The 17,026-nt window shown below is 41.0% G+C and overlaps 1 protein-coding gene and 1 pseudogene across 1 annotated transcript in view; one reads left to right on the top strand and one right to left on the bottom strand.

The window, feature by feature from the left end:
• The window catches only part of SYT14 (synaptotagmin 14), a 180,339-nt gene extending 164,068 nt beyond the window's left edge, over positions 1–16,271 (bottom strand). Inside the window, exon 1 of the mRNA XM_040263096.1 lies at positions 16,230–16,271. The gene's annotated coding sequence lies outside the window, so the exon portion shown is untranslated. The remainder of the gene's footprint in view (positions 1–16,229) is intronic.
• On the top strand, positions 265–5,208 carry LOC120880430 (annotated as a pseudogene).
• Positions 16,272–17,026: the final 755 nt, after the last annotated feature.

Genomic DNA, 17,026 nt, shown 5'->3' with positions numbered 1-17,026 from the left:
AAGTGGGAGAATGGGGCTCGCTGTACTTCTTGGGCTCACTGCTTCATTAATATTTCCCAGCTTTTTTTGAGGTTGGATGTAGCCATGACTGAATTATTGACAAGGGGTATGCATCCCAGGGAATGCACACTCCTTCTAGGCCTACCCCATAATCACCTCCCAGGCAGAATCCTCTCTTCCCCTTACCCTCTTCCACACCCCCTGCTGGATGCAGATGAACCCGCCACCTCCAAAAGCACACAGGGAAGGCGCCAGAGCCACGAGATGAGAGCCTGGATCCCTGAATCGCTGCTCAAGACTGATGTAGCAATCACACCGATACACCTGACTCAGACAAGTGAGAAAGAAATCTGCATCCTATTCAACTCATTATCTCTCTGGGATTTGCCTGACATACCAATACCTTAAATAATACAAAAGGCTACTTCCTAAGGAAGCAAAAAACCTTAACTAATGATATACGGGAAGAAGAGGCCTATGGCAACGCTGAGGGAAAAGGAGTGGCGAGGCAGACTGTGAATGACAGGCCAGCAGGGATTCTCTCTGACCAACGAGGCACTGGGGTGGGTACCCAAACAGAGGTGAAGCTCTAAACACGATGACTGTATAACAAGCCTTTACTGCAAACATTAGTGCCAAGTGAAAGTCACTCAGGCGAGTCCGACTCTTTGCGACCCCAGGGACTATGAAGTCCATGGAATTCTCTAGCCCAGACTACTGGAGTGGGTGGCCTTTCCCTTCTCCAGGGGATCTTCCTGACCCAGGGATCAAACATTGCAGGAGGATTCTTTACCAGCTGAGCCACAAGGGAAGCCCAAGAATACTGGAGTGGGTAGCCTATCCCTTCTCCAGTGGATCTTCCTGACCCATGGATCAAACTGGGGTCTCCTGCATTGCAGGCAGATTCTTTACCAACTGAGCTATCAGGGAAGCCCAATAAGCCTTGATCTAAAAATGTAAACTCCGAAAATCGAAATACAACTATACAGGGAAAATGGGATGTGGACAAATGCATGGGGAGGATGAAATAGTATTTTATTACTGTCAATAATGATTTAAATCATTGAATTATTTATGGAATGCTGCTGCTGCTAAGTCGCTTCAGGCATGTCCAACTCTGTGCGACCCCATGGATGGCAGCCCACCAGGCTCTTCTGTCCCTGGGATTCTCCAGGCAAGAACACCGGAGTGGGTTGCCATTTCCTTCTCCAATGTATGCATGCATGCTAAGTCGCTTCAGTCATGTCTGACTCTGTGCGACCCTATGGACAACAGCCCACCAGGTTCCTCTGTCCATGGGATTCTCTAGGCAGGAATACTGGAGTGGGTTGCCATTTGCTTCTCCATTTATGGACTGGTTTTACTCAATAAATGTACTAATATTCATTTAACATGTATTAGCTAGTTAATAATTAGCTAGTTAATGCTGTGAAAGTGCTGCACTTAATATGCCAGCAAATTTGGAAAACTCTGGAGTGGCCACAGGACTGGAAAAGATCAGTTTTCATTCCAATCCCAAAGAAAGGCAATGCCAAAGAATGCTCAAACTACCGCACAATTGCACTCATCTCACACGCTAGTGAAGTAATGCTCAAAATTCTCCAAGCCAGGCTTCAGCAATACGTGAACCGTGAACTTCCATATGTTCAAGCTGGTTTTGGAAAAGGCAGAGGAACCAGAGATCAAATTGCCAACATCCGCTGGATCACTGAAAAAGCAAGAGAGTTCCAGAAAAACATCTACTGCTTCATTGACTATGCCAAAGCCTTTGACTGTGCAGATCACAATAAACTGTGGAAAATTCTGAGAGAAATGGGAATGCCAGACCACTTCACCTTCCTCTTGAGAAACCTATATGCAAGTCAGGAAGCAACAGTTCAAACTGGACATGGAACAACAGACTGGTTCCAAATAGGGAAAGGAGTATGTCAAGGCTGTATATTGTCACCCTGCTTATTTAACCTGCTGGGCTGGAAGAAGCACAAGCTGGAATCAAGACTGCTGGCAGAAATATCAATAATCTCAGATATGCAGATGACACCACCCTTACGGCAGAAAGTAAAGAGGAACTAAAAAGCCTCTTGATGAAAGTGAAAGAGGAGAGTGAAAAAGCTGGCATAAAGTTCAACGTTCAGAAAACGAAGATCATGGCATCCGGTCTCATCACTTCATGGGAAATAGATGGGGAAACAGTGGAAACAGTGTCAGACTATATTTTGGGGGGCTCCAAAATCACTGCAGATGGTAACTGCAGCCATGAAATTAAAAGACGCTTACTCCTTGGAAGAAAAGTTATGACCAACCTAGATAGCATATTCAAAAGCAGAGACATTACTTTGCCAACAAAGGTCCGTCTAGTCAAGGCTATGGTTTTTCCAGTGGTCATGTATGGATGCAAGAGTTTGACTCTGAAGAAAGCTGAGCGCTGAAGAATTGATGCTTTTGAATTGTGGTGTTGGAGAAGACTCTTGAGAGTCCCTTGGACTGCAAGGAGATCCAACCAGTCCACCCTAAAGGAGATCAGTCCTGGGTGTTCTTTGGAAGAACTGATGCTAAAGCTGAAACTCCAGTACTCTGGCCACCTCATGCAAAGAGTTGACTCATTGGAAAAGACCCTGTTGCTGGGAGGGATTGGGGGCAGGAGGAGAAGGGGACAACAGAGGATGAGATGGCTGGATGGCATCAGCAACTCGATGGACATGAGTTTGGGTGAACTCTGGGAGTTGGTGATAGACAGGGAGGCCTGGCGTGCTGCGATTCATGGGGTTGCAAGGAGTCAGACACAACTGAGCGACTGAACTGAACTGAACTGAATGTCTCTGAAAAGCAGAGACATTACTCTCGCTGACAAAGGTCTGTATAGTCAAGGCCTAGTAGTCACATACGGTTAAGAGAGCTGGACAGTAAAGAGGGAGGAACACCAAAGAATTTATGCCTTCAAACTGTGGTGGTGAAGACTTCTGAAAGTCCCTCGGACAGCAAGGAGATCAAACCAGTCAGTTTTAAGGGAGATCAACCCTGAATAATCACTGGAAGGACTGATGCTGAAGCTGAAGCTCCGGTATTTTGGTCATTGGATGTGAACAGATGATTCATTGACAAAGTCCCTGATGCTGGGAAAGATTGAGGGCAGAGGAGAAGAGGGCGTCAGAGGATGAGACGGCTGGATGGCATCACTGATGCAATGGATGAACCTGGGCAAACTCCGGGAGATGGTGAGGAACAGGGAGGCCTGGCATGCTGCAGGAGAGGGGCTTGCAGAGTCAGACATGACTGGGTGACTGAACAACAAGCTAGTTTAATACTCACAACAACACATGAGTAGATGAAGACAGTGAGATACATGTTGTTGTTCAGTGGCTAAGTTACGTCCAACTCTTTGCAAGCCCATGGACTGCAGCATACCAGGCTTCCCTGTCATTGAGATATATGAGGGCTCAGTAACCCATCTAAGGTCAGTTAATAAGTGGCAGAAAGACAGTATTACTAGAAGCCAGGCATCTTAATTCTAGAACCATATACCCAACCAATACACTAAACTACCAGAACTAAGCCTTTACCTACAACAGGAGGAAAACAACAGATGTTTAAATATTTTTGAAAGGAAGAAATAGAGAAACCTAATTTAGAATATGAAGGTGAGCAGAAAACAGCTAAAAGGGTTGAGTGCCTTTGACTGTGGGAGTAGGATGGGTGTGAAGGACGGAAGGGCCAGGAGCATGATCTTATTAACAACAAAAGCAGCACTGCTTTGATTTAAAATCAGAGCTTTAACTTTCAATGAAAGGAGATAATTAAGACAAATGTTACATACATCATAATTTTGCTTGAATTTAGACCTGCTGCAAATTCACATTAAAAAGTGGATCTAACAGAAACTAACACGACAAGTTCCTTTGTAACAGAACACTTTAAGGGGAAATTCAACCTTAGTACCTAACTCACTTAGTACAGCAACTATAGCTTGTTGCCTTGTCTACTCTCTGTCAAAACCCCAACCTCAGAAAGAATCACTAAATTAAAACTGGCTGAGAACATTTATTCCTGCATGATGCTTTCAGTTGAGAAAATCATTGGAAAAATCAAACAACTATCCCTGGCAGAACATAAGACAACCATTAAGTGTGTGTTTTGAAATTGGAATTCCAAAGACAATAAATTCATTAAGACAATAAACTATTCACGTTCAAAAACCACAACATAAACATCTCTTTAATGCTTACACGTAAACCTATGTTCAGGTTAACCTTGCATTTGGTCTTCTCTTTTCTACCTAAGCTCACTTCCTGGGTGATCTCAACTAGTCTCACTGTTTTAAACACCACATATCAAGGGAGAGCGACATCAATGTGGTAGCTGCTGATGCTTTCCCCGCAGAATAAGCCGGGATCGAACATATCCACAGATTAACTTTGGAAGACTATACCAAAACAGAGAAAATTGGAGAAGGTACCTATGGAGTTGTGCATAAGAGCAGACAGAAAACTACCAATCAAGGGGTAGCCATGAAGAAAATCAGACTAGAAAAGGGAAGAGGAAGGGGTTCCTAGTACTGCAATTCAGGAAATATCTCTTACTAAAAGAACCTCGTCATCCAAATATAGTCAGTCTTCAAGATGTGCTTATGCAGGATTCCAGTTATATCTCATCTTTGCATTCCTTTCCATAGATCTCAAGAAATATTTGGATTCTATTCCTCCTGGTCAGTTCATGGATTCTTCACTTGTTCAGAATTATTTGTACCAAATCCTACAAGGGACAGTGTTTTGTCACTCTAGAAGAGTTCTAGACTTAAAACCTCAAAATCTATTGGTGGATGATAACCAAACAATTAAACCAGCAGATTTCAGCCTTGCCAGAGTTTCTGGAACACCCGTTAGGTAGTAACACTCTGGTGAAGATCTCTGGAAGTATTGCTGGGGTCAGCTCGCTACTCAACTCCAGTTGATATTTGATCAATAATTTTCAGAGCTTTGGGCACTTCCAACAATGAAGCGTGGCCAGAAGTGGAATCTTCACAGACTATGAAAATACATTTTCCAAGTGAAACCAGGAAGTTTAGCATTCCACGTCAAAAACTTGGATGCAAATGGCTTGGATCTGCTCTCGAAAATGTTAGTCTATGATCCTGCCAAACAAATTTCTGGCAAAATGGCACTGAATCATCCATACTTTAATGATTTGGACAGTCAAATTAAGAAGATATAGCTTTCTGACAGCTTCCACGTTTTGTGTCAAGAACAGATGATTGTATTTTTACTATCATCTCTGTTTATGTCTCATATATTTTCTTTTCTTTGTTGTAAAACTTAAGCTATATTTCATCTTCTGATTTCAAAAGTGTTAAAAATGTAAATCCTGTTCTATATGAATTTAAATGTAATAATTCTGTATATGTTTGTAGATCCCACTGTAAAAACTGTTTGTTACTATAATAAAACTATATAAATAAATATAGTATTGATGTCAGGAATCAGGAAAATTTTGAATTAGCTTAAACCATCTAAAATGCTATAGCAGTCTACTTTTCTTGTAGTTAAAAATACTAAAATTTAGGAAAGTGTGGTAAGTTCAAAGTTCATAATGCTTTGAAGTATTTCTTATGCTCTGAATGTTTAAATTTTCTTGTCAGTTTCTTGCCATACTACCTGCTTAAAGAGGAGTATTCAACTGGTATTTCAATTTGTGACCTACATGCTCAGGCATTCAGAATTAGAAAACTAACCAGATTTGAGAGATAATGCTTAATTTATAGAGGTTTTTGGTAACATAAAACTAACATTAGTGTATGACCAAGTTTGCTAAGTTTTATAGTCAGAGATCAAGGGCTGTCCACAGCAGGAAAGAACAGTTTAGAAAATTTATGAGCTATTCTATTTTTGTTTTCCCTGGTGGCTCAGACGGTAAAGCGCCTGTCTACAATGTGAGAGACCTGGATTCAACCCCTAGGTTGGGAAGATTCCCTGGAGAAGGAAATGGCAACCTACTCCAGTACTCTTGCCTTGAAAATCCCATGGATGGAGGAGCTTGGTGCAGGCAACTATCCATGGGGTCGCAAAGAGTCGGGCATGACTGAGCGACGTCACTTTTCATTCTGTTTTTAGGTAGGTTATCTATCTGACTGAATTCTTGTGCTTTGGTCAGAGGTAATATCTATACAAAGGAGTTGCTTATCTTGGCTTTCAAGTCTGACTAAAACTGCAAATTTTGACATAGTTTAGTTTATTAGCAGCCTTCGTTGAAGGTTCTCATGTATAATTATTTAGCTAAAATCACTAGTCTTGGGAATTGCTTATTAATGCTCCTCATTGTGATTTTTACCTGTAAGCAGCCTAATTTAAATTGTTTGTTACAGCCAAGAGAAATCTCTAAAAATAATTGTATCACTTTTCAGTTCAGTTCAGTCGCTCAGTCATGTTCGACTCTTTGCGACCCCATGAATCGCAGCACATCAGGCCTCCGTGTCCATCACCAACTCCCGAAGTTCACTCAGACTCATGTGCATTGAGTCTGTGATGCCATGTAGCCATCTGATCCTCTGTCGTCCCCTTCTCCTCCTGCGCCCAATCCCTCCCAGCATCAGGGTCTTTTCCGATGAGTCAACTCTTCGCATGAGATGGCCAAAGTATTGGAGTTTCAGCTTTAGCATCAGTCCTTCCAATGAACACCCAGGAATGGTCTCCTTTAGGATGGACTGGTTGGATCTCCTTGCAGTCCAAGGGACTCTCAAGAGTCTTCTCCAACACCACAGTTCAAAAGCACCAATTCTTCGGTGCTCAGCCTTCTTCACAGTCCAACTCTCACATCCACACATGACCACTGGAAAAACCATAGCCTTGACTAGACAGACCTTTGTTGGCAAAGTAATATCTCTGCTTTTTAACATGCTATCTAGGTTGGTCATAACTTTTCTTCCAAGGAGTAAGCGTCTTTTAATTTCATGGCTGCAATTACCATCTGCAGTGATTTTGGAGCCCCCAAAAATAAAGTCTGACACTGTTTCCACTGTTTCCCCATCTATTTCCCATGAAGTGATGGGACCAGATGCCATCTTAGTTTTCTGAATGTTGAACTTTAAGCCAACTTTTTCACTCTCCTCTTTCACTTTCATCAAGAGGCTTTTTAGTTCCTCTTCACTTTCTGCCATAAGGGTGGTATCATCTGCATATCTGAGGTTATTGATATTTCCCCCGGCAATCTTGATTCCAGCTTGTGTTTCTTCCAGCCCAGTGTTTCTCATGATGTACTCTGCATAGAAGTTAAATAAGCAGGGTGACAACAGACAGCCTTGACGTCCTCCTTTTCTTATTTGGAACCAGTTTGTTGTTCCATGTGTACATTAAAAAACAAAAACCCACATACCCCCAAATTTATCTCCTATTCTGACCTTTCCGCTGATTTCCAAATGCAAATATCCAACTAACTTCCTTCCTGACATCTATGATAAATAGGCATCTCAAAGCTAACACACCCAAGACAGAGAACCTGATTTCTACGCGCCATGACTCCTGCCAGCCTCATCAGCTCTCCCAGTCTTTCCCATTTCGCTTAATAGCACAACCACTCAGAAGTGATGCCAAAACCTCTTAGTATTTCTCTCTTTCCCTTCCAACGCCCTCCATATTAAATCTATACTCAAGTTTTGTCAATTCTATCTATAAAATACGTCCCCAACCTAATAAGCCTTTCTCAACTTCTCCACAACTAACATCAAAACCCAAGCCCCATCAATTCTTACCTAGACTATTTCAATAGCTTCCTATTGATGTCTTTATATCCACTTTTTAACCTTTACAAATGACATATTAGAAAGAAATCATATCATTCACCTGCTTAAAACCCTCTTTAGCCCTCTGTGTTTCAAATTAAGCGCAAACCCCTTACTATGGCCTAAGTCCACACATGATCTGGAAACCACCCATCTCTCTGATCTCAACTGTGAGACTTCCCACACTCATTCACTCACTCACTACTTCTCCAGCCATAGTTCTTTCAGCATCTGGGACATGTCAAGTCGTTTCCACCTCAAAGTGTTTGCATTCTGTTCTCTATGACCTTTCCTGAGCGTCATAGTCCAGCTCCTCCTTGTCATGCAGATATCGGCTTAAATGTTATCTCCTCAAAGAATCCTGACCTGACACACAGACACACATACACTTGCAGGCACAGGCGCACACGCACGCACATGCACACACACCCACGTGCACACACACACACACACACACATTCTCTCTCTCATTCACCTCTCAAACTTGCTGCTGGACACCTACCGCAACTACCTCTTTCATAGCACTACAACCAATAAGCCCACACCGTCTCTTGCACGGAGGAGTGAAATGTTACTAGACAGTAGAAGACAATAAAAGAGCCATAGAAGTCGGCTTAAAAAGGAAAAAGAAGGAAAATCCATCCCTAGGGCCGTAGACTCAGAGTTTGTTGAGAAAGAGATGGGGAAGTTACAGAACCATATAACCTGTAGGCCTTTCCCTTCAGATTTTAGACTCTCTTAATTACCCCAAGTCAAAAAAGAGGTAAGAAAACACAGAAGGCTTGGGTCTCCTCTATACACGGAGAAAAAATAGGGACAATGCCAAGCAACTTGCAGTAAAATTATAGTATAGATGTAGGTTTTCTGTAGTGTCCTCTATTTAGATTGCCCTTGGCATCTAAGGCCTATCCACGAGGGACAGTATTCGAGACCGCCCCACTTCCGCTTCTCACTCACCTATCCAACCCCTTCTCCACAATGCCCTGGGTATCACGCCTTCAGGTCCATAATCTCTCACCTTCCACAATGAAAGTGAAATACCTGATAAAGTGTGGCAACAAGCTTGGATCCAAATGACAGAGGACCCCAACCTTCTCTTTCCATGTAATACATTTGATATGAATTTCTAAAGATCAGACAGACTCTAATTATAGCAAATGTCAGGGAATGAAAAACCATGGGATGCTGATACCAAAAAAAAAAAAAAAAAAAATTTCAGAAGAGGCAGGTTTTTCTGGTGTCCTTTAAATCATACCATTTCAAACATTTGTGTAGTCTACAGATAGAGGTGAAAGAGCTATTCACCCGCACTTACATGAGAAATGAAAATATGAATGATGCTGAACTATTTTTACTTACCGGAGTACCAAAAAATCCACAAGTTATGACACTCTGTTGGAAGAGCTGTGAATTATATATTTCTGGTGTAATGCAAAATGGTACAATGCATAAGGACTGGAATTTTGCAATTTCTATAAAATGGTGTAAGAATTACTCTTTGACTCAGTTTTTTTTTTTAAGAAATCTACTTAAAAACATACCACTAATAAGTAGTAACAAACATACAAAAGTATTCATTGTGGCATAATTTCAACAGCAAAAATTTTAAAACAAAGCAACTTCCACTGGTAGGAAATTTTGGCATGTTCACATAATAGAGCACAAGGCATCCAGGGAAAGGAATAAGAGAGATCTCTACCAACTTGAATTTAACTCTACAATATACAGTTAGGTTTCCTTTTCAAAAAAAAAAAGCAATATGGAAAAAAATATGCATATATTTCACCTTTTGTAGGAAGAAACATTATATATTTCTGGAATGGGTTGCCATTTTCTTCTCCAGGGGATCTTCCTGACCCAGGGATCAAACCCACATCTCTTATGTTTCCTGCATTTGCAGGCCAGTTCTTTTTTTTCTCTGCTCACAGGATCTCTTATTGTACAAAAGTTTTAAATTTAAAAATGGTACAATTTATCAGTCATCTCCTTCTGGGTCTGCTTTCTGTGACTCAAGGACTTGTTTCCCACACTGAAATCACACTGTATACGAAATATTCTCCTAAAAGTTTTAAAGTTAATCTAAATAATATTTATTTTAGTGTAAAGCATGAGATACAGATCAATTTTTATTTTTTTGCATATGGATAAACGTTTGTCCCAGCATCACTTAATAAGTATCCAATCTTATCCACTGAATTGTGATACTCACATTTTACATAAATTTCCATGTAAATGAGCATCTTTTCGTGTTCTTTCTATAGTGTCTGATTAGACTATTTGTCTGTATCTGGGCCAATTCCACACTACGTTAATTACAGCAACTTTACAACGAGCTCTGGATATCAGCAGGACCAATCCCTGAAGCAGGGACAGCTAACTGCCTCAATATCCATTCTCTCTCTTCCTTTTAGTTATGGAATCAACCTCTGGATTTTACTTGTTCTGCTCAAGCAGAACTATTCTAGGCTTCCCTTGCAGTTAGACATGAGCATGTGACTAAGTTCTGGCCACTTGCACGTGAGCACAAATTATCTGTTTGCAATTCCTGGATTGTATCCTTAAAAAGACTGACTTTTTCCCTTTCCCTTTCTGGGGACTGGAATGTACACATGGTAACTTTAAATGTGCCAAGGAAGGCACCTTAAAGGTCATCAAAGCAAGACAAATGAACTCACCAACTAGAATCACCTAATTCCATCCTGCCTATGAGCTTGGAGTTTTACATAAGAGAGAAGTAAACTTTCCTTGTTTAACCGCTTGGTCTCTGGGAAAGCAACCAAATGGATATCTTATTAACACACACCCATGTTCCTTTACTTGAAAGCGAACTTAGTTCTTCTTGGCTGTTTGAACTGCCATATACACTTAAGAATTAACTTGTCCGCTCTCTGAAAATTCCTGATAGGATTTAGATTAGGACTGCATTGAATTCATAGATCAATTTGGGGCACTCTGTGAATTTAAACATACTGCATATTTCTACCTATAAAATTATTTATCTCTTCATTTACATATCTTCTTTTATATCTATATATAAATCTTTTTAACTTTCTGTACACAAGTCATAAACAACTTTTGTTCATTTTGTTCCTGGGTATTTGCAGATTTCATAATACTCTAAAAAAGATCTTATTTTACTGCATTTCCTAATTATTTGTTGCCTACTATACAGGAATGTGATAGTGTTAGTCACTCAGTCATGTCTGACTCTTTGCGACCTCACGGACTATAGCCCTTCAGGCTACTCTGTCCATGGGATTCTCCAGGCAAGAATACTGGAGTGGATTGCCATTCCCTTTTCCAGGGGATCTTGCCAAACCTGGTCTCCTGCATTGTGGGCAGACTCCTTACCATCTGAGCTACCAGGGAAGCCTATATAGGAAAGTAGTGGGTTTTTATAAAGTGATCTTGCAAAAGCTGGCTTAAAACTCAACATTCGAAAAACTAAGATCATAGCATCCAGTCCCATCACTTCATGGCAAATAGATGGGGAAAATGAAAACAGTGACAGACTTTATTTTCTTGGGCTCCAAAATCACTGTGGACGGTGATTTCAGCCATGAAATTGAAAGATGCTTGCTCCTTGGAAGAAAAGCTATGACAAACTTAGACAGTGTATTAAAAAGCAAAGACATCACTTTGCCAACAAAGGTCCATATAGTCAAAGTGATGGTTTTTCCAGTAGTCATGTATGGATGTGAGAGCTGGACCATAAAGAAGGCTGAGCACTGAAGAAATGATGACTTCAAAATGTGGTGTTGGAGAAGACTCCTGAGAGTCCCTTGGGCAGCAAGGACATCAAACCAGTCAATTCGAAAGGAAATCAGCCCCAAATATTCACTGGAAGGACTGATGCTGAAGCTGAAGCTCCAATATTTTGGTTACCTGATGTGAAGAGCATACTCAGTGGAAAAGACCCTGGTGCTGGGAAACACTGAGGGCAGGAGGAGAAGGGGGCAATAGAGGATGAGATGGGTGGATGGCATTATCAACTCAATGGACATGACTTTGAGCAAACTCCAGGAGATGGTGAAGGACAGGGAAGCCTGGTGCGCTGCAGTCCACGGGGTTGCAAAGAGTCGGACATGACTTAGCGACAGAACATCAGTAATTACATAGAAAGTGAAACTTGTAGACAACGAACTTGGATATCAAGCTTAGGAGATGTTCAAGCAAAGTGCTAAAGGTGGCAGCCTGGTGTCTTCATGCTATATATGGTTGAATTTGAGAGGAATGAGATAAAGTGAGGGAAGAACTGTTAAGCAGAAAGGAACCAGTACCTGATGATTTGGAAAATCCTCCAGCCTATCCAGGCTGTAAATTATGCTAAAATCAGGGGTTCGGTGTCAAGAAAGCATGCTCTGAGACACAGCCAAGGTGGGACTAGACCACCTTTGGCCAGTGCCTCAAACAGAATAAAGGGTCAGAATGCTCGGTGACTCTGAGCACTCTCTGAAGAAATCAGACATGTGACTCACAGATCTTCTCAGCCATTTCAGCAGAAGCCAGAAATGGAGACAGAACCATCCAGGAAAGACTGTGGAGGGGCGTCCTGCCTAAAGGAAGGAGCCTGCCCCCCGATACAGAGGGAAGACTCACGAGAACCTTTCCTGAGACTACACTATACCAGCAGAAACACCACCACATTAGACTGAAAGGGACAAGAGAGGACAAAATGAAAGAAGAGCAACAGACTAACATTCTACGGGTGGCAAACAGTCTGATGAAAATACTCAGGTGCAAATATACACTGCCCTTCCGGAAAAAGGAAGGATGACTCCAAGGATAGAGTCCTAAGCCTGAGAGTGGAGCCTCAGACGTCAGGGCCAAGAGCCAGTGTTGAAACCTAACATATTTTTCCCAATTGGGTTTCAAAATTGTTTGGCATCAGTGACTCCTCTCTTCCACTTTCCCATTTTTGGAATGGAAATGTCTGGAACTGTTATCCTGCTCCATCACTGTGTTTGAAGAGCAGGTGATATATTTGCTAGTTTCACACGTCTACAGATGGAGAGGAGTTCTCAACCAGGACAGATGATATCTAGAGTTTCACTCAGACCTGATATAAATGATTCAGATGATAGGACTTATAAGTTGATAATATTTAGATGATATTTTGATGATTTATGGGCTTCCCTCATGGCTCAGCAGGTCAAGAATCTGCCCACAATGCAGGAGACCTGGGTTTGATCCCTGGGTTGGGAAGATCCCCTGGAGAAGGGAACAGCTACCCACTCCAGTATCCTGGCCTGGAGAATTCCATGGACTGTATAGGCCATGGGGTAGCAAAGAGTCAGACATGACTGAGTGACTTTCACTTTCACTTTGATGATTTACCTGGGAAGACTTCTGAGTTGATGTTATAATGTAAGGCTTTATAGATCAGGGTAAGGTTTTTGATTTTATTTTAGGTATAGAGGGAATCCAGAGAAGAATTCCAGCCAGCAAAGTGATATGACCCAATTCACATTTAAAAGATCACTGATGTGTACTGTAAGGACATTAAGAGTGGAAATGACGGAACCTGTTAGAAAACCACTACAGTAGTGGAAGCAATAGAAGATAAGGACCCAGACTACAGTGATAAGAGCAGGATGGAGGAACAGAGGGTTAGATTAAAAAATGTACTCTGAAGGTAGAGCTGCCAGAAGTTGCTAATAATAATGAATGCAACGCAGAAGATAAAAGAATGAGAGAAACATGGATGACTCTTAAGCTGGGACTTGACCAACTGAGTAGACTGTTCTGTTCACTACCTGAGATGGAGAAGGCTGAGGAAGGTATAGATTCATGTGAGAAAACCAAGATTTGCATTTTAGACACACCACGTTTTTATTCTAACAGACATGCAGATAGAAATATAAAGTAAGTACTTTGATATAAGAGGAGGGAACTCAAGGGCAGTTCAGAGCCAGATTTATAAATCTGCATGGCACTGAAAACAAAAGGACCAGGAGTTACCTGGTGATCCAGTGGTTAGGACTCCATGCTTTTACTGCCAAGGACATGGATTCAATCTCTGGTCAGGGAACTAAGATCCCACAAGCTACATGGCATGGTCAAAAAAAAAAAAAAAAACACCAGAACCAAATTATATGTTTTGGTTGGTATAACCAACCATCTATTCTAAAGAAAGAATAGGTGGAAAAAGAAGCAAGCCCAAGACCAAAGTCTAATATATTCTAATATTTAGAGGTCTGACAGAGGAAAGAAGCTAGCAAGCAAAGAAAGCAAAACAGGTAAAAACAAGTTGAACACAGTGTTAGAGATGTCTTCTTACCAGGACCATTGATACTAATTATAATTATTTGTCTTGACATAGCCTTCATTGGAGAAGGCAATGGCAACCCCCTCCAGTACTCTTGCCTGGAAAATCCCATGGATGGAGGAGCCTGGTGGGCTGCAGTCCATGGGGTCACTAAGAGTCAGACACAACTGAGTGTCTTCATTTTCACTTTTCACTTTCATGCATTGGAGAAGGAAATGGCAACCCACTTCAGTGTTCTTGCCTGGAGAATCCCAGGGACGGGGTAGCCTGGTGGGTGCCATCTATGGGGACACACAGAGTCGGACACGACTGAAGCGACTTAGCAGCAGCAGCAGCAGCAGCCTTCATAGGCTCTACTCTACAAAAGTCCAGTTTAAAATGCAAAACTTTCAGATCTGAACATTCATTTTAAAAATATTCACATGCTTAGGAAACGTCCACTAGAAGAGGACACAGTACTGAAGGCTGAGGGGATACACAGAGATCCAGAAACTTTTCCATGATATGGTCACATGGAAATTAAAAAATGTTAACTTTAATCACAGGTTTTAAATTCTATAGAAAATTGGAAGAAGTGAAAATGCTGGACTAATATAGAGAAATCTGGGCAAGGCACAGTCTGAGAACCACTGGGATAGGAATGGAGGAAGCAATAAAGAACAACAAGAAGAGCCACATTAAAAAGATAAGTTCAGACCAACATCTAACACTACCAACACTATTTTCTCCGCTGTAGCTTCCTGTTCCCCTTGCAGCCACAAGTCCTTTATACATTTTGGTTTCCAACCCTCTGGCTATCTCTACTGTTGTCTTCTCTCTTTATCTATCCACTGTTCTTACAGTTTTTGATTCCAATTGACTTGTACAATGTCTTTTGCTGTTCAAATAAATTCTGTGTTTTAAAAAGTTTTTGTGGGACAAGGTAATACCTATAAAGCTATTTAAAACATTTTTAGTACATCTGGATTAGCATATTATAGGTGAAGACTAAAAATGTTTCCATAGGGGAAGAAAACAAGGCTAATTTGTCCCCCCTCCCCAATTTTAGATAAGAAGTACAAGCCAACAATGGTTATAGCATTGAAAACCACAGTCCTAAATCTGAGATTTCAGGGAACTTATTTCAATTTTCTCCTTTATGGTACCGGATACACAGATATATTACACTTTAATAAAGGAAGAGGCTATTTTTAAATGAACAGCAATCAAAGCTGGTGACACATAGATAAGCTAGTATGATTATGTCAAATTCACCTAAAAGAGACTTCAAACCTTTTATTCAACTTGAAAGAAGCTGAGGCTTTTCAGACCTGTGGAAGACGTCCTGACAGTACGCTGACATTTCCCGGTTTGCCAGTCATACCCACGTGCCACAAATACAGACAATGCCTCAAGCCTCCTCAGGGTGAAATATGAAGGCAGGAAGCACTGCTACGTGGCCAGACTCAGGAGGGCCAACTCGGTTTTCAAGAAAGATGAAAGAAAAAAACAGTGCCCCAAATTTAAAAAGAGAAAAGAGCAGTACATTTATGAAGATTTCTCCTCCCCAGGTATACCTTTTCCTTTCTGCACACCCTTTCACGGATGTGATCGCTTACGAGAGTGGGGACTCCCAAGGTTCTCCTGATTCTTTCTGATCTAGAGAATACCTGATTCCTTGCCTCCCACCTAATAACTGAATTACCTTTCCTGGGGCCACCTCGTTCAACCACCTGGTTGTCAGGTGGCTCCTTCTAAGGAAGCACAGACAGCTGTTGGTGCCAAAAGATGTTGTGGTCTTTGGATATGATCCCGATGGGAATCGCAACCAACTCCTCACATCTCTCTGATGGGGTACAGTAATAGAACAGAAGTCAATGGGAGGTCAGCATGCACTCAGATTCCAGATTCTGAAAGGGAACAAAAATCAAACCCTCCATTCTGCGCCTCTTCACCATGTCTGACAACCAATAGGCAAGAAACTGGCCTTTACCAGCCCATGAAAATGAAATATAAAGTAACAACTCTCAATAACCACATAATAAGCAGTATGCACTTTATGAAAGGTTAAGTCTACAATACAAACAAGTAATATTAATATTTATTCCATTTTATACTTTGTAAGTCCCAATTATCTGCCATTGTAGTAAAATGCATCCTACTCTGTGAAGGGCTCACTTTGTATCTAAGTATCCATGCAGAGCACTGACTCACCTTTTCTAATACAAATAAGTTCATGCACTCCACAGGTTCTTTCTCCACCTGTTAAGAAAAATTTTTTCAGAAATTAAAAACAGGTCATAACCTGAGTCTGACTGTTACAAAGAACTGCTGTAAATTAGCTTCTAGAAATGGCCTCAGAAAAACGTGCCCTAACTCTTCTCTTCAAACTTTAATATAGAAATATGCTAACCTTATACACAGTACCCTCCTGAACACAGAAGCTAAGATCTTATAAAATTCTGGAATAAGGAAGCTTCGTTCAAGTATGTTATTTTAAATGGCAAGCTTCTCAAGAGCAGACATCCTAGCACCACTTCCTAAACACGTCTTTACATGATCCAGAAGGAAACTCTGCAACGAAGGACCCACTTTTGTATCTGAGCCTTAATTTATGCAGGTAAGTTAGCATGTAAGGGTCAACACTGTAAAGGCGATATTTATGTTTTACAACATATACTCATATTTGGATCCTTTCTCCATTCTCCAGCTACCCACTCTTCTAAATCTACAAGACAAATTTTATAAATAGCATGATGATAAAACTAACAAATGTAACCAAAAGAATTACTTTATCTTAATCACCATTATTAGGAAAAAAAAATCACACTCGTTATCTTAAGAGTAATGTTATTTGTTAGTTACATAAAATAGGTATTTCCTTTGCACTGAAACATAGCACCACTACCTTAAATGAATGTGCGCTGAATGACATTCTGTAGTGTTCTATATATGCATGAATAACCTTACAATTGTGCTGAAAATTATGCTTAAACTTTATATAATAGAAA

This window comes from Oryx dammah, unplaced genomic scaffold (genome assembly GCF_014754425.2).
Source record: "Oryx dammah isolate SB20612 unplaced genomic scaffold, SCBI_Odam_1.1 HiC_scaffold_21, whole genome shotgun sequence".
Lineage (NCBI taxonomy): Eukaryota > Metazoa > Chordata > Mammalia > Artiodactyla > Bovidae > Oryx > Oryx dammah.
The sequence above is the reverse complement of the archived record's forward strand: the minus strand, read 5'-3'. Positions and strand labels throughout refer to the sequence as shown.